General features: G+C 47.3%; 1 long non-coding RNA gene across 1 annotated transcript; it reads right to left on the bottom strand.

Annotated features, from left to right (window-relative positions):
- Window positions 1–16,266: 16,266 nt before the first annotated feature.
- LOC140578823 (uncharacterized) lies at window positions 16,267–17,688 on the bottom strand. The gene is made up of 2 exons (XR_011983095.1): window positions 17,478–17,688; window positions 16,267–16,532 (listed from the first exon to the last, which is right to left on the bottom strand). It is a non-coding gene; the product is annotated as an uncharacterized lncRNA (long non-coding RNA).
- Window positions 17,689–18,696: the final 1,008 nt, after the last annotated feature.

Raw genomic sequence — 18,696 nt, 5'->3', positions numbered from 1 at the left:
ACATATCCAATGTGCAGATTTTGATATAACAGGCTCTGCCTACCTCTTCTATTTGGGCCCTGCAGTTCTCTGTGTCCAAGTAGGCTGCGTCAACACTTAGCCGAATCTTGCGAATCTCCTGGTGATCCCGGACGAGCCCCCAAATTGTTGGAGTAGGCCGTCTCCACCGGGTCCGTGGATGAGAAGAGATTCACTGACACGGGGAGAAGTTGCAAATCACCGGTTTATTCTCTTGACTGATTATAATCAGGGAGCGACCATCTGACATACATTCAGCATGTACAGGAGGAGGCTCTGCCATATGTATCAGCTGTATCCCTTTTAAAGCCCTTTGGGCATCTCCCCCCCTCTCTCGGTACCTTCCGTCTACGTGACAACCACATGTTTGACATTTACTCTAGTTAGTCGGTTAGTACTTGTCCTTGTGGAAGGCTACAGATACGTAAGGGCCGCTGACGTTCTCTGTCGCTCTCTCTATCGGTCCCGATTAGGTAACCTTGCCTTGCCGGCGCCAGTCAGTTCTTGTTTCAGTTAACTGCATTTTTTAGAAGGAACCCCCCCCCCTTTTCATCATGCCCTGCTTTAAGCTATATTCTCCTTTTCCTCTATTCATTGTATGTTCTTTATAATTCTATTGAATCCCACACTACTTTGTCGAGTTAGGCTACCGTAGTGCTAATCGATAGCCCTAACCCTAACTCTTACCCTAACCCTAACCTTAACCCCCCTAAAACCCTACCTTAACCCTAACCCCTAAAACCTAACCCTAATCCTAAAACGGTGGAACTGCACATGCGCAGAAAGGCTCGATAGCACGTCTCGATAGGTAGCTCAACTCGTCAGAACACCGGGAAATATCGCTCCGGCCGGGGCCTATGAAGATAAAGGCGTCCCATAATTTTTTATTATACAGTGATCCCCAGCTATACTGCGGTTCAGCTATTGCGCCCCCGCTGTATCGCGGATTTTTCTGTGGAACACGTAATTTTCTATCGCGGAAATCTGCGGTTTTATATAGTGATCGTTTTTTATGGGTTTTTGACAACTTTTACGTTGAAATAAGCATCCGTGTCTGCTAAACTATTAAAAACAACAATGCATTACTGTAATTATAACCTGTACTTTATATAAATAAAAATTGAGTAAAAATTCAATAAGTACATCCTACCTGTAGTGTACTTTGCAGCCTATTAATTCATAACAAAGCATACGTTTTTCAGCAGACAAACGTGTGCTAGACAAAAATTCGTTAGAACAATATTATAATTTATAATAAGTAACGTATACATAACATATTTAAGCAATACACTAGTAAATCATAAAACATACTGCTACGTACAGGAATACGTAGACATGCAGAGTCATGCAATTCATAACGAAACGTACATACACTTTTCATTTGTCATTACGTGTGTTGCCCCCCAGGATGGACAGTGGGGAGGCCGGAGGCGGAGGGTGGACGCAGTGGGGTTGCGGTTGGCCCTCAGCCAGAAACAGCTCGGCCCCGGGGTTGGCCGGGGCATTGGGGTGATGGCCCAATGGAGCATGTGGGGGAGGCCGGCGAGGCACCGGTGGCAGTGGTGGAAGAGCCGCCCCCACAAGTAGAAGAACCACTCCAGGGGGAAGAGGAAGACCCCCCAATAGAGGTGATACCCCCACGGAGATCACAGCGAGCCAATCTCGGGGTAAGGCCAGCCCGGTATATGGCGTAGGCACTCGGGACGAGCACCAATTTAGTGGGGGGGGGGGGGTGCCGTGTCCTCATGGCATTTGGAGGAGGGGAGGTTGTTATTTCGGGGGTTTTCTTGTTGTGGGTGGTGTGTGTTTTTGTTTTACCCAGGCAGTGTTGTGGACAGCTATGCAGGACCTTGCAGCATGCCCCTGGTCATGATTGTTTGGGGCATGGTGATGGACAGGGGAAGGGGAGGGCCTTGGAGTATTTAAGATGGCCGCCAGTGTTTGGTAGAGAGGTGTCAACGGGAAAACTGGTGACAGAGACTCTGTTTTTATGCACTATTGGTTGGCCGTTTTGCTTTGGATGGTGAGTACGCTGGACTGAAAGGTGAGTGGACCTGGCGCCAGGTTTCCAAGTCGCAAAGGGTGGATATTGTTACTCCAGAGCGGCGGCCATTTGGTGCTTGTTTGTACGTGTGCGTTGGGATACCACTGCCTCGCAGAGGAGCGAGGGACACGGTTGCCAGGAGGAAACGCAGCGCGGACAAGGAGATCCGGATGCTCTGGGCTTATTCATCAGTTTGGACAGTGGTGAAAGAGGCTCAGGTGGTGGCTGGCTGGAAGGACGACGCTAGAGAGGAAGAGAGATGGTCGGAATGTTCAGTGCCCCCAAGTCAGCTCAAAGGGAAGTGGCTAAGCTTGATTGAGTGTGTGTGGTATAGCTTGTCAGGCTGAGTTGCAGGGCTGGGGGAAATCGGAGCTGCCTTCTGCTCTCTCACAGCATTGAGGCCTAGGAGGATGAGCTGGAGGATGTGGAGCAGAGCAGAGCAACGGAGCTAACGACATCGCGAGGGCATCCCTGGAAGCTGATGCAAAGTCATTGAGTAGGATGACACCACAGTGTAATCTGGGTCTGAATATATTGAGTGACTGAGGGGAGGCCCTGGGAGTTGCCAGGACCAGGTGGACACTGCCTTGGGTGAACATTGATGAGTGTATTGGGTTTATTTTGATTTATTATTTTTGGGGGCCACGCTGGGTAGCCGTGGCCCGGAACTGATTTTCCTTTTTATTTAAGAATATCTAGTCTGTGGGTCCCAGTCTCATCTGATTACTCCCCCCTAAGGGGAAATACCCGTCCACTAGCTCCTTAAGGTCACCTAGTGTGTAGTAGGTTTGCGGTACCGAGTGGGGTGTCTACTGGTTGTTGTGGAGGACTTGCTGTGGTGAAGTGTACTTGTGTGGTGGTTGAAATGAAGACACGTGTGCTTGCTTTTTCATGCCTGGTGAGTGGGAAGTTGTCTCTGTGGGGGGGAGTGTTGGTGAGAGTTCAGGAATGAGCTGTAATTCCCCAAATAAAGTTGTGTATTTAGTAAAATTGTGATAGGTCTCTTCTGTGTCGTGGCAACCGAGGTCCTAAAGGGTGTGGTATAAGTGGTTAAGGAAAATCTGTTGGCAAAAATAATAAAAGGTGGAGTTGCAGAGGGGTCTTTCACCCTAGGCCACCACATTTTTATGTGCACTTCACAGTCTGTTGGGGCAAGCCCTAGAATGAAAAGCTTAGGGCAAATAGGCAGCCTAATAGAGCTAATGTCAGACACACATTCTACAGTATAATTTTTTTTTTCCCAAAATTCCCTAATTTTAGGGTAGCTCCACAGGCAGTGATATAGTGTACCTTCCACTAAACCGCATTTAATGCAGCTATCAGGGTTATTGCTATTAAAGCGGTGCCATAGGGAGGGAGTTGTATACACTCACCTAAAGGATTATTAGGAACACCATACTAATATGGTGTTTGAGCCCCTTTCGCCTTCAGAACTGCCTTAATTCTACGTGGCATTGATTCAACAAGGTGCTGAAAGCATTCTTTAGAAATGTTGGCCCATATTGATAGCATAGCATCTTGCAGTTGATGGAGATTTGTGGGATGCACATCCAGGGCACGAAGCTCCCATTCCACCACATCCCAAAGATGCTGTATTGCGTTGAGATCTGGTGACTGTGGGGGCCATTGTAGTACAGTGAACTCATTGTCATGTTCAAGAAACCAATTTGAAATGATTCGAGCTTTGTGACATGGTGCATTATCCTGCTGGAAGTAGCCATCAGAGGATGGGTACATGGTGGTCATAAAGGGATGGACATGGTCAGAAACAATGCTCAGGTAGGCCGTGGCATTTAAACGATGCCCAATTGGCACTATGGGGCCTAAAGTGTGCCAAGAAAACATCCCCCACACCATTACACCACCACCACCAGCCTGCACAGTGGTAACAAGGCATGATGGATCCATGTTCTCATTCTGTTTACGCCAAATTCTGACTCTACCATTTGAATGTCTCAACAGAAATCGAGACTTATCAGACCAGGCAACATTTTTCCAGTCTTCAACTGTCCAATTTTGGTGAGCTCGTGCAAATTGTAGCCTCTTTTTCCTATTTGTAGTGGAGATGAGTGGTACCCGGTGGGGTCTTCTGCTGTTGTAGCCCATCCGCCTCAAGGTTGTGCATGTTGTGGCTTCACAAATGCTTTGCTGCATACCTCGGTTGTAACGAGTGGTTATTTCAGTCAAAGTTGCTCTTCTATCAGCTTGAATCAGTCGGCTCTGACCTCTAGCATCAACAAGGCATTTTCGCCCACAGGACTGCCGCATACTGGATGTTTTTCCCTTTGCACACCATTCTTTGTAAACCCTAGAAATGGTTGTGCGTGAAAATCCCAGTAACTGAGCAGATTGTGAAATACTCAGACCGGCCCGTCTGGCACCAACAACCATGCCATGCTCAAAATTGCTTAAATCACCTTTCTTTCCCATTCTGACATTCAGTTTGGAGTTCAGGAGATTGTCTTGACCAGGACCACACCCCTAAATGCATTGAAGCAACTGCCATGTGATTGGTTGATTAGATAATTGCATTCATGAGAAATTGAACAGGTGTTCCTAATAATTCTTTAGGTGAGTGTATATATATAAGTGCTGTCAAACGATTAAATTTTTTTATCAGATTAATCACTGTGGATTAATTTCGATTATCCATCCATCCATCCATTTTCTCCCGCTTATCCGAGGTCGGGTCGCGGGGGCAGCAGTCTCAGCAGGGAAACCCAGACTTCCCTCTCCCCGGCCACTTCCTCCAGCTCCTCTGGGGGAATCCCGAGGCTTTCCCAGGCCAGCCGAGAGACATAGTCCCTCCAGCGTGTCCTGGGTCTTCCCCGGGGCCTCCTCCCAGTGGGACATGCCCGGAACACCTCACCAGGGAGGCGCCCAGGAGGCATCCTAATCAGATGCCCGAGCCACCTCATCTGACTCCTCTCAATGCGGAGGAGCAGCGGCTCTACTCTGAGTCCCTCCCGAATGACCGAGCTCCTCACCCTATCTCTAAGGGAGAGCCCAGCCACCCTGCGGAGGAAACTCATTTCGGCCGCTTGCACTCGCGATCTCGTTCTTTCGGTCACTACCCACAGCTCGTGACCATAGGTGAGGGTAGGAACGTAGATCGACTGGTAAATCGAGAGCTTCGCCTTTTGGCTCAGCTCCTTCTTCACCATGACAGACCGATGCAGCGCCCGCATCACTGCGGACGCCGCACCGATCCGCCTGTCGACCTCCCGCTCCATCGTCCCCCCACTCGTGAACAAGACCCCGAGATACTTAAACTCCTCCACTTGGGGAAGGATCCCATCCCCGACCCGGAGAGAGCATTCTACCCTTTTCCGGCTGAGGACCATGGTCTCGGATTTGGAGGTGCTGATTCTCATCCCAGCCGCTTCACACTCGGCTGCGAACTGTCCCAGCGAGAGCCGAAGGTCACGGTCTGATGAGGCCAACAGGACCACATCATCTGCAAAAAGCAGAGACCTAATCCTGAGGTCACCAAACCGGACACCCTCAACGCCCTGGCTGCGCCTAGAAATTCTGTCCATAAAAACTATGAACAGAATCGGTGACAAAGGGCAGCCCTGACGGAGTCCAACCCTCACCGGAAACAAGTCCGACTTATTGCCGCTCATGCGGACCAGACTCTGGCACCGGTCATACAGGGACCGAACAGCCCTTAAAAGGAAGCCCGGCACCCCATACTCCCGGAGCACCCCCCACAGGACTGCCCGAGGGACACGGTCGAATGCCTTCTCCAAGTCCACAAAACACATGTAGACTGGTTGGGCAAACTCCCATGAACCCTCCAGAACCCTGCGGAGAGTATAGAGCTGGTCCACTGTTCCACGGCCGGGGCGAAAACCACACTGCTCCTCCTGAATCCGAGGTTCGACAATCCGGCGGACCCTCCTCTCCAGAACCCCCGAATAGACCTTACCAGGGAGGCTGAGGAGTGTGATCCCCCTATAGTTGGAGCACACCCTCTGGTCCCCTTTCTTGAAGAGGGGGACCACCACCCCGGTCTGCCAGTCCAGAGGCACTGCCCCCGATGTCCACGCGATGCTGCAGATGCGTGTCAACCAAGACTGCCCTACAGCATCCAGAGCCTTCAGGAACTCTGGGCGGATCTCATCCACCCCCGGGGCTCGGCCACCGAGGAGCTTTTTAACCACCTCAGCGACCTCCGCCCCCGAGATAGGGGAGTCCACACCCAAGTCCCCATACTCTGCTTCCACATCGGAAGGCGTGTCGGTGGGATTGAGGAGGTCTTCGAAGTATTCCTTCCACCGACCCAAAACGTCCCGGGTTGAGGTCAGCAGCACCCCATCCCCACCATAAACAGTGTTGATGTTGCACCGCTTTCCCACCCGGAGCCGCCGGTTGGTGGACCAGAATCGCCTCGAAGCCGTCCGGAAGCCGTCCGGAAGTCGTTTTCCATGGCCTCACCAAACTCCTCCCAAACCCGAGTTTTTGCCTCAGCGACCGCCGAAGCCGCATCCCGCCTGGCCTGCCGGTACCCGTCAGCTGCCTCTGGAGTCCCACAGGCTAAATAGGCCCGATAGGACTCCTTCTTCAGCTTGACGGCATCCCTCACCACTGGTGTCCACCAGCAGGTTCGCGGATTGCCGCCGCGACAGGCACCGACTACCTTATGGCCACAGTTCCGGTCAGCCGCCTCCACAATGGAGGCACGGAACATGGCCCATTCGGACTCAATGTCCCCCGCCTCCCCCGGGACATGGGAAAAGTTCTGCCGGAGGTAGGAGTTGAAACTCCTCCTGACAGGGGATTCAGCCAGACGTTCCCAGCAGACCCTCACTATACGCTTGGGCCTGCCAGGCCTGGCCGGCTTCCTCCCCCACCAGCGGAGCCAACCCACCACCAGGTAGTGATCAGTTGACAGCTCCGCCCCTCTCTTCACCCGAGTGTCCAAGACATGCGGCCGCAAGTCCGACGACACGACTACAAAGTCGATCATCGAACTGCGGCCTAGGGTGTCCTGGTGCCAAGTGCACATATGAACACCCTTATGCCTGAACATGGTGTTCATTATGGACAATCCGTGGCGAGCGCAGAAGTCCAACAACAGAACACCACTCGGGTTCAGATCGGGGGGGCCGTTCCTCCCAATCACGCCACTCCAGGTCTCACTGTCATTGCCCACGTGAGCATTGAAGTCCCCTAGCAGAACAAGAGAGTCCCCAGAAGGAATGCTCTCCAACACCCCTTCCAGAGACTCTAAAAAGGGTGGGTACTCTGAACTGCCGCTCGGCGCATAAGCGCAAACAACAGTCAGAACCCGTCCCCCCACCCGAAGGCGAAGGGAGGCTACCCTCTTGTCCACCGCGGTAAACCCCAATGTACAGGCGCCCAGCCAGGGGGCAATAAGTATGCCCACCCCCGCTCGGCGCCTCTCCCCGCAGGCAACTCCAGAGTGGAAAAGGGTCCAACCCCCTTCAAGGAGACTGGTTCCAGAGCCCAAGCCGTGCGTCGAGGTGAGCCCGACTATATCTAGCCGGAATTTCACAACCTCGCGCACCAGCTCAGGCTCCTTCCCCATCAGAGAGGTGACATTCCATGTCCCAAGAGCTAGCTTCTGCAGCCGAGGATCGGACCGCCAAGGTCCCCGCCTTTGGCCACTGCCCAGCTCACAATGCACCCGACCCCTATGGCCCCTCCTACGGGTGGTGAGCCCATTGGAAGGGGGACCCACGTGCCTTGTTCGGGCTGTGCCCGACCAGGCCCCATGGGTATAGGCCTGGCCACCAGGCGCTCGCCATCGAGCCCCAACCCCAGGGTCCGGGGGGGGCCCCGGTGACCCGCGTCCGGGCAAGGGAAAACGTGTTTCCAAAATCTTTTTCATCATATGGGGTCTTTTGAGCCGAACTTTGTCTGGTTCCTCACCCCGGACCTGTTTGCCTTGGGTGACCCTACCAGGGGCATAAAGCCCCGGGCAACTTAGCTCCTGGGATCACTGGAACACGCAAACCCCTCCACCACGATAAGGTGTCGGCTCCAGGAGGGGCCGAGATTAATTTCGATTAATCACAATTAAATATCATTCATTTTTAATCTATATTAATCACATTTCATTTTGCATGAGCAAACAGACTCAAGAAAAAAGGGAATATATATTAGGGCTGCACGATTTGGGGAAAATATCGAATCGCGATTTTTCTGACAGAAATTGCGATTACGATTTGATTTGCGATTAAAAAATTTTTATGTCAAGCTTCAGTTCAATATTCAGTGTTTAGTAATTTTAAAACATATGATGCAGCATGAGATACCATCAGTATTAACTGGTCTATATTCTAATGCAAGGATGACAATTTAAAGATTTGATGTGTCAAGTTAAATAAAGTAATAATGAAAACAATTGCAGCAAAAAGAAAAATAGTGATCTTGCAGGTACTCCTAATAACACTAGAACTGCCTTTTCTCACACCAATGAACAAGCAAGAACTACTTTGGTGTATGCAGCCCTTTTGTTTGCCCTATTGTAGTGGTTCCCAACCTTTTGTAACTCACGGCCCACACAGCCAAACACATATGTTTCCGCGGCCCACTGCAAAAGAATTTAAACGATCCCGCTTTTTGTGTCGGGTTAACGAAGTACTCGGAAGCAAGGCTGTTAATTGTCTTTATTGAATAAACTGGTAATGTATTGAATAAACAGAAAATATACATAACGGATCAGCAAGCCCCCACAGGCTCGGGTTGACATTTCGAAAACGGGAAAATGAAATCCCGTCAGCGAGCCAAAGAGCCGTCAGAGGGAACAGGCAGAGCTGGGTTGAAACGAGCAGTCAAAACCGGCAGAGAAATGGAGCACTGGACAAAGCAAGACTAGAGTCAGACTCGAGTGACAAGCGCAAATCGAGAGCAGGCAAAAAATAAATAAATAAATAAAAAATAAAAAAAGACACATTAAAGGGAAACGGAACTGCAATATGTAAATAAATTTAAAACAACAACCATGAAACGCTGTCTTCGTTTAGGTTTATTTTGAGGCTTTTCAGTGTCAGGCTTACTTGTTGCTGAAGAAACGTCTGTATTTTTTCTTTTCAGCGATCCTGTTGTCAACCATTTATCCATTTTTAAATCTGCTTCAGCATGTATGAATCAAAACTATTTTAGATAGTCTAAGTTGGCGGGTTGTTATTAAACCAATCAGCGAGCTTGAATAGTGAACGCATAGTAACAGTTTATTATTTAATTTCTCATTATTTAATTATATATCAAATTATGATTTATTTGATTTTGACTAGACATTTTTTATTATATTAACAATATTACAATTTCTATTAATAATGATTGGCGGCCCCCCTGCAATACCGTGGCCCACAGGTTGAAAACCACTGGATTAAACAATTAGTTATTTTATCTATGTGACTGATTCACATCAGTATGGGATACAGGTGTTTTGGGTTGCACCTCAACAGATGTTACACTTTGTGCAGATATTACATCAAATATTCATATTCCAAACAGCACATCTTATCCATAGATAGGATGTGGCCGTTAGTTTGTGGTAATATCAATATAAGTTGCACATCTGGAAACAACATATTTTGTTTGGTGTGGCTTATGCCAATTGATCTTCTCCAGAATGGATAAGATACACCTTAATTCAGTTCTTTTAACATAGCATGTTAGAACAAAGAAACTTGGTAACGGTCCACCAAGATCAGATAAGGAGCACAAAGGAATGTTGGAAGAGAAGAGGGGTTGTTAACAAAGAAAACTCTCTAAAAGTTAGGACACATTGGTTACACTAATTTTCCAGATTCTTCTGGTATACCATGAGAACATATATACAATGGTAGCTATACCTATCTATTTATTTAAATTTATATGTGTTCAAGTGCAAAGGGGTAAAATAGGTGATACTCCGTGAACATGGTTATAAGGGTGGCACACAAAACACTAAGATTGTCTAAGGACACATACAAACATAACCTATCTGTATATTGAGACTAGTAGTCGTGAGTAAATCAATATACAGGGTATACAAAAGCCAAACTTAAATTAAATTTCCTTTAGGGTGTTCGTCTGTTGGGTGAGTGATACAGTATGTAAGGCAGAATGTATGGGGAGTGGGTTGTGTGCCAAGTCAAGGGACCCCTGTCCTTGAGGTCCACTCTGCTTGTCTGTAGGTCCCTAAATCTTTGGGCAATAAAAGTTGGAGTGCTGGCCTCCCTTGTTATCTGTGTGTGTTTGTGTATCTTTATGTGTGTAACCCCCCTTTGGTGCCTCTCGTACCAGGCTCGGCCTTGTCTCAGGCCACCTGGAATTTAGGCCCTGTGATATGTGCATGTGTGATCCTACACTGTTGTGGGATTAATCTTTGGAAACACTTAAATTTAATAAGCATAAAAACATATGACATAAACACGACTGTATTGTGGGTTTTACGGCTTTTTTGGAGGTCACCGACTCCGCTGCTGTGAGAATTACTTACTGTCTCATTGTTGTGTTGATGGGTTAGCGGTATACTAATGCTATTGCCTATTAACAAAAACCAAAAGTATGATACGCTGAAGTATATTGCAGCTGGTGTTTAAAAGGAGCTTGCCGGTTCTATTGATGATAGGACCTTTCTGAAACAATCTCGGACCATGAAATAGGAAGGCAATTCACTTATAGCTCAGTAGCAGAATCAGTATTTTTCCGCACCACGAATGTAACATTTTCCTTGGGTTTCACGTGTTTGCTGTTTGTGGGCATATACGCCTTCTTGGGCCACTTCTGATTGGTGAGCATGACTGGCATGCGAGAAGCACGGCGCTTGTGATTGGTGAGAATGACTGTCACACAGGTAGCAAGGCCCGGCCAACAGGTGCTCGCCAACGGGCCCCTCCCCCAGGCCTGGCTCCAGGGTGGGGCCCCGGTGACCCTAGTCCGGGCGAGGGAAACGGGACTTTGTTTTTATACTTTTTCTTGTTGTGGTCAAAAGGACACTTTTATGAACATGGAGAAAAGGCGGGTCGCTTGTTAGCCTACAAGTTGAAATGCAAATCAGCTTCGCATATGATCCTGCAGATTCGCAATGCCTTACAGGTAATAACAACAGACCCAGTGGAAATAAATAATTCTTTTTGGGAATATTATTCAAACTTATACACTTCTGCATTTCCACCCGATTCTTTACCTATGGTGAATTTTTTAAACAGTTTGAATTTTCCCAAACTAGACAATGATGTGCAGGATAATCTAGATAGTCCCCTGCAACCTCAGGAGATCTTTGATTCCATTAAGAAAATGCAAAGCGGTAAGGTCCCAGGTCCAGACGGCTACCCAATAGAATTTTACAAAAAGTTTAGTGCTCAGCTTGTTCCTATTCTCTTTGAAATGTTTAATTTTTCTCTAGACCAATCTACGCTACCACAGAGTCTAACTGAGGCATCTATTTTGCTTCTTTTGAAGCCAGATAGGGACTCACTTGACTGTGGGTCATACCGCCCAATTTCACTTTTAAATGTTGATATCAAGATTTTGGCCAAGCTTCAAGATTGGATAGTGTTATGCCTCATTTAATCTCAAAGGACCAAACTGGTTTTATGAGGGACCGCCACTCTTTCACCAATATCCGTAAACTTTTGAATATTGTGCACTCCTCTGCATCCAGGGGAGTTCCAGAGGTGGTTGTCTCCCTGGATGCGGAGAAGGCATTCGACAGAATTGAGTGGAATTGAGTGGACTTATCTATTTGCTACACTTGAAAAATTTGGCTTTGGCCCATAATATATTTCTTGGATCCTCCTGTTATATACCTCCCCTAGAGCTTCAGTCTAAACTAACAAAATAACCTCTAAATCTTTCCCTTTGTCAAGTGGCACGCAACAGGGATGTCCTCTTAGCCCCTTTCTATTTGCATTGGCTATAGAACCTCTGTCAATCAAGCTATGGACATCAACCTTAATAACAGGAATTAAGAGGAACGATATGGAACACAGACTTTCTCTTTATGCAGATGACCTACTGTTATATATTTCAGATCCTGTGTCATGTGTACCCAACATTTTAGGTATATTATATGAATTTGGGCTCTTTTCTGGCTATAAGTTAAACCTGTCCAAAAGTGTATGTTTTCCGATAAATAATCTTGCTCTTCAGATTTTAGACAGCGACCTTCCTTTTCATATATCCAAACCTGGGTTCAAGTACTTAGGCATATACATCACCAGAGTCTTCACTGAGCTGTATGAAAAATTTTTTAAACCCCTCATGGGTAAACTACAATCAGACCTTCGGAGATGGTCATCACTATATTTATCCCTTGCAGGTAGAATTAACTGTATAAAAATGAATGTTTTACCCAGATTCTTGTATTTATTTCAATGTCTCCCAGTTTTTCTGTCCAACTCCTTTTTTCAGTCATTAAATAGGTTGATCTCTTCCTTCTTGTGGGATGGCAGGAACCCCAGGATTCGCAGGAAATTCATGGAGAGACCCAGAAACCTAGGCAGCTTGGCACTCCCCAATTTAAAAAATTATTATTGGGCATCCAATATACAAAAAGTTATAGCTTGGTTTCAGACTCCAGGAACGGAATGGTATAGAGTCGAGGCGGGCTTTTGTACGTCGTCTTCACTTTCTGCTTTAGTCACAGCAAATTTACCCTTTTCACCATCTAAGTACACGTCTAGCCCAGTAGTGAGTTCCACTCTTAAAATTTCGGCACAATTTAGACAGAAATTCAAACTTAACAACTTCTCTGTGTACAGTCCCATATGCAACAATCACCTCTTTCCCGCCGCTAATCTGGATCATACTTTTACACAGTGGCTAAGGGTTGGTCTTGACATGTTGTGATCTGTATTTAGACGGACTATTTGGTAGCTTTACTGACCTAGCCGCTAAATTTGGTTTACAGCAGTCAGACTTTTTTACGTACCTCCAGGTCCGATATCTCGTTCAAACTCTGAGTCCAACCTTTCCAATTCTACCTGCTCACTCAGGGCTGGAGGACATCTTACTGATGCCAGTGCGGTTCAATTTACATACCGCCCAAATAGCTCCACTGATGATGCCATAGCAACTGCACTCCATCTGACCCACCTGGAAAATAAAAAGTCATGTGAGGATGCTTTTTATTGACTTCAGCTCTACCTTCAATACTGTCATCCCACAACAGCTGGTAAAGAAACTGGAGCCATTAGGTATCAACACCCCTATATGTAACTGGTTACTAGACTTCCTCACAGACAGACCCCAGACAGGACGTCTTGGAAAAAACACCTGAGACTACCATCATGAATACTGGAGTTCCCCAGGGCTGTGTTTTAAACCCCCTACTATTCAGCTTGTTGACCCACGACTGCTGCACAAATTACAGCTCGAACCACATCATAAAATTCACAGACGACATGACAGTAGTGGGACTCATCAGCAATGACAACAACTCTGCATACAGAGACTGTTAAACAACTCATATTGCCTGGTGTGGAAAAAAACAACCTGGCACTGAATGTCAACAAAACAAAAGAGATCACCCTTGACTTCAGAAGAAAGCACATGCTACACTAGCCACTCGCAATCCATGGCAACAGTGTGGAGTCAGTGAGAAGCACAAAGTTTCTGGGAGTGCACATCACAGACGACCTGACATGGACCACAAATACCACTTCTCTTGTGAAGAGGGCACAACAGCGACTTCATTTTCTCCGAAGGCTGAAAAGAGCAAACCTCCCCTCTCCTGTCCTCACAACTTTCTATAGAGACACTATAGAAATCATACTGACCAACAGCATCTCAGTCTGGTATGGTGCCACTGAACAGAAGACACTTCAGAGAGTGGTGAGGATGGAGAAAATCATCTGCACCTCTCTCCCATTGGTTCAAGAACTACACTACTCACGTTGCCAAAATAGATCCATTAAGATCATAAAAGATCCCATGCACCCGGCACATGAGCTGTTTGAACTTCTGCCGCAGTATGCATTGCAGAACAACCAGATTTTATAAGAACTTCTTCCCCCAGGCCATCAGAATACTAAATGCAAATGAACATAAGTTCATGTTTAACCCTACCTCTCTCTTACTCACTGTGCACTTTATTACCACAATAGGTATTAAGTTTACATTTTATTTATATAGTGCAATAATATAATCATTGTGAATACTGTATGAACATAGTGCAATAATACAATCACTGTGAAACGATGTGCAATATTTTTCTTTTCATTGTCAAATGATGTGCAATGCGCAATATTTTTCTTTTCATCACATTCACCACTGACTGGTTTTACATTTCTGTATATGTATATTGTTTTGTATATTTAGTGTCTGTCCGGTGCTGCCTTATGCTGTATTACAAAAAGTGAAATTTTGTTGTAATATTTGTATGGTAGCTGGGGAGAGGGAGGTCTAGGTATCTCTCCTGAAGCTGCTACCCCAGCGACCCGAACAAGCGGAAGTTAATGGATGGATGGATGGATGGATATTTGTATGTTGTCTGTCACGTGTAGGCAAGAAGGAGATCGGAGATCCTGAAGTGCAGGGATCAGGAAGGTTTATTATGGGGATCAGGACCCTCCCCCAGATGGTGAGGGACAGGACAGGTGTCCTGAGTCGGAACGCCCGCTCGGTGATGCGGAGCAGAGGAGTAGAATCGGCGCGCTGGAATCGTAGTTGGGGTGCGTTGTCCGGGGTCGTTGCCAAGGGGATCCGTCCGACGAAAAGAGACAAGAACAGGGAACACGAGGCTGGAGATGACGAACGTGGCAGGGCAGGTAAGTCACGGACGGATGCTTGCGAGGGTGACCCCGCGGACGGGGGGCTGGCTTCTCCGGGTGTGCCTGGTGGAACGCCTCCCTCGGGGTCGGATCCGACACGGAGGCAGCAGGAACCCAACAGCTTTCATCCGGGTCGGACCCTGCCCAGTTCACGAGGTATTGGAGCGTGCCGTGGCGTCTGCGGGAGTCTAGTATGGAGTGGACCTGAGAGGAGGGACCCTCCTCCGCGATGGGAAGAAGCGGCTCCTCGGGGGTCTCCGTGTTGGGACGCAGGCTACTGTGTTTGACAGGTTTCAACAGGGAAACATGAAAGGTCGGACAGATTCGATATATACGGGGAAGTTGCAGCCTTACCGTCACAGGTCCTATTCTCCGTAAGATCTTGAATGGTCCAATATACCGAGCCATAAACTTGCGACAGCCGGGGATACGGAGGTTCTTGGTAGATAACCATACCATTTGTCCTGGTCGATAGGGGAACCCCGGTCGGCGATGTTTGTCAGCCTGAACCTTGTGGCGGGCTGCTTGAGTGCGCAAAGCGGTCTGGATGCGTCGCCACGCCTGTCTGCTGTCCCGGTACCATGCTTCCACATGAGGTACGGGTCCCGAAGGGGCGTCCCAGGTGAACAGGGGAGGCTGAAACCCCAGCACACACTGGAAGGTAGTTAACTTCGTGGTTGGAATCACCCGGGAATTCAGGGAGTATTCTACCCACATCAGATGAGAGGACCAGCTGTCAGGATCTGTGTGACATAGGAGTCGGAACGCCTTGGACACCTCTTGGTTCGTCCGTTCTGCTAGACCATTTGACTGGGCATGATAAGCTGAGGTAAGACTTAGCGACACCCGTAATTTTGCACAAAAATCTTTAAATACCCGTGAAGTGAACTGAGGTCCTCGATCGGACACAATATCCTCCGGGATACCAATAACATGGAAAAGCTCACGAAGCAGGACATCAGCGAGTTCGACTGCCGTGGGTAGTTTCGGAAGTGCGACTAGCCGACACATCTTAGAGAAGCGGTCTACGATGGTGAGAATGACGGTCTTACCCGAGGAGCGAGGGAGATCCATGATGAAATCCATGACCACGTGCGACCAGGGTCTGGAGGGAACAGGTAAGGATTGTAGGAGACCAGAAGGACAAGAAGAGGAAGACTTACATCTGGCGCATTCCGGACAGCTGTCCACAAAGGCTCGGACTTGTTGGCGCCATCCCGGCCACCAGAACCTACGAGCCACGCGGAGTTGGGTTGCAGACACACCAGGATGTCCCGTCCCAGGTTGTGAGTGGACTAGAGGTCGACCGATATGGGTTTTTCAATAGCTGATACCGATGACGATATTTAGGAGTCAGGGTCAGCCGATGGCCGATATATGCTGGCGATATTTTTTGGCCGAAAATTGGACGTTTTCCCCTCTATTTGCATGATAAAATATCACATTAATAATAACAAACGATACACAAAATTTCTCAACTTAGCATTTATTGAATACTGACTTGTGTAAATTTAAATATAAACTTAAATAACAAAAACACAATACAACTTATAAACAACTTAAACTTATAAACAATAAAGATAGCAGCATCAGAATCTCTTTAGCAGCAAACTCATTCTTCAGCTCCCAAGCTCACCAGTCTGCTGCAGATATTGCACCTGGCTTTTCCTGGTGTTGGCTTTGTGAAATGCTGCCATACAGGATTAGATTTTTGTTCAGCCATCAGACAGCAATTACTAAAACAGAAGAATAAATGCAAGGTTAGAATTTTTATTATAGTACCTTCATCTTCAATTCATTCTACAATTCCAGTATTCCATGCACATTAAAATAATTACACTCTAATACATTTTGAAGAAAAAAAAAACACTAAGTGCATCATGGTATGATGAGTAGTGTACACTAACATGTTGTTTCTGTTGTTAGCAGACAGATAGCTTAAAGCCAAATTCACAATCAGAATCTAGTGATCCCGGAAAATAAAATAAAATAACTGTCATCCTTGCATACAAGGCTGTGCAATACAACATAAGCCCCCAGTGATTGTGACGTTGTCTACGTATAAGCCCGTATATTAAGGATAGACATGTTTAATGAGGAAACTAACTGCGCAAAGTCATGCACTTTTTATCTAGACGTCTGACGAATTGTTTGAATCTCCGGTCTCAAATGAAAAAAAGTTGCACAGAAGGACCATTGTCAGCATCAGCTCAAGTAAATGGTGACCACGCTTTCGAACAAACACTTTTCTCCGCCATGCATTGTTCTTAGCAGCTCTGTGTCTCCGAGGACAGCGCTGTCTTTGATCAGGGCAGAGTAACGCAACTCTCACATACGCTTCATTATTTCAGAGCTGCCTGCTCCGCCCCACACACTCACAGAGTGAAACTCTCCGACACAAGAAAAAAAACATAACTGATAACATCAGGCTGATATGGTAATAATTAAAATGTTAACAATTAAAATGATTTTTAACGATTAAAAAACGTCTGTGAGCCCACCAATAAGCGCACAAAACGAACTCTATTAGAATCAATGATCCTTTAAGCTACAGTTGGTTGAAGGCTCATTATCATTACCCCAGTTCCCAATAGCGTAATTCGCGTTCTCCTTTAAAGCAACATTTCATAGCAAACTACTTAAATAAACAGGTCATTGAAAGATCAGAATTTAAGCCTTACCGTTTTATCCCAGGACTCTTCCAAAACTTCTGGCTGTGGTCCTGCACAAGGCAGCATGGGTCATGTGTTCCACAGCAACAATAACACTGGGCTGCCCGCAGACGTGCCTGTCTGAAAATCGGCGTAGTGCACTCGGATATCGGCCGATGCCGATACATTAAAAAATGCTAAATATCGGCCCGATATATCGGCCGGCCGATATATCGGTCGACCTCTAGAGTGGACCCATTTCAGCAGCTACGGACGGTGATGACGAGACACGTACAGCAGCCCGGGGGGGCAGCTTGAGGGGATAGTACGAGTGTCTCGTTATCTAACCTTATGGTTTCCTCTAAATCCCAGGTGATGGAAGAGATGAAGCAAGATGGCTTGAGGACGGGACCAGCGAGCTTGGCGATAAGAGAGGCGTTTGGCAGACTGGAGGTACTCCATATTGCGATGGTCGGTCACAACGATGAATGGATGGCGAGCTCCCTCCAACCAATGTCGCCACTCCTCTAGAGCTAGCTTCATAGCAAGCAGTTCCCTGTCACCCACCTCATAATTTCGCTCCGTCGCAGTCAGCTTCCGAGAGTAATAGGCACAGGGATGCCTACGTCCCGTCTCTGGATCGCGTTGAATCAGGACGGCGCCTACCCCGGCCTCTGAAGCGTCCACCTCCACTTCGAAAGGGAGCTCGGGGTTAGAACAGGAGCTGAGCAGAAAGCATGTTTTAAGCGAACGAAAGACTGGTCAGCGTCTGGGGTCCAATGAAGCCGGGTAGGATTACCGCGAGTTAGAGATGTGAGAGGTGCGGCTATCATACTATAATTGCGTATGAACCGTCTGTAGAAATTAGCGAATCCCAGAAACCGTTGTAGGTCTTTGAGGGTTCGGGGCTGTGGCCAGTTTTGGATCGCTGTGATCTTCTGCACGTCCATGGCCACAGCCCTTGGCTGGATGACGTACCCCAGAAACCTCACCTGGTTCTGATGAAACTCGCATTTTTCTCCTTTGACATAGAGGTGGTGCTCTCGGAGCCTGTGTAACACTTGTCGTACATGTTGGCCATGAGCCTGCTCAGAAGGGGAGTAAATCAATATGTCGTCAATATACACTATGACACACTTGTGCAACATATCATGAAAAACTCGATTCATGAAAGACTGGAAAATTGATGGATTATTCGCCAACCCGTAAGGCATCACAAGATATTCGTACTGCCCCCTACTGGTGATAA

Source organism: Paramormyrops kingsleyae, chromosome 1, assembly GCF_048594095.1.
Source record: "Paramormyrops kingsleyae isolate MSU_618 chromosome 1, PKINGS_0.4, whole genome shotgun sequence".
NCBI classification, from domain to species: Eukaryota; Metazoa; Chordata; class Actinopteri; order Osteoglossiformes; family Mormyridae; genus Paramormyrops; species Paramormyrops kingsleyae.
The sequence above is the reverse complement of the archived record's forward strand: the minus strand, read 5'-3'. Positions and strand labels throughout refer to the sequence as shown.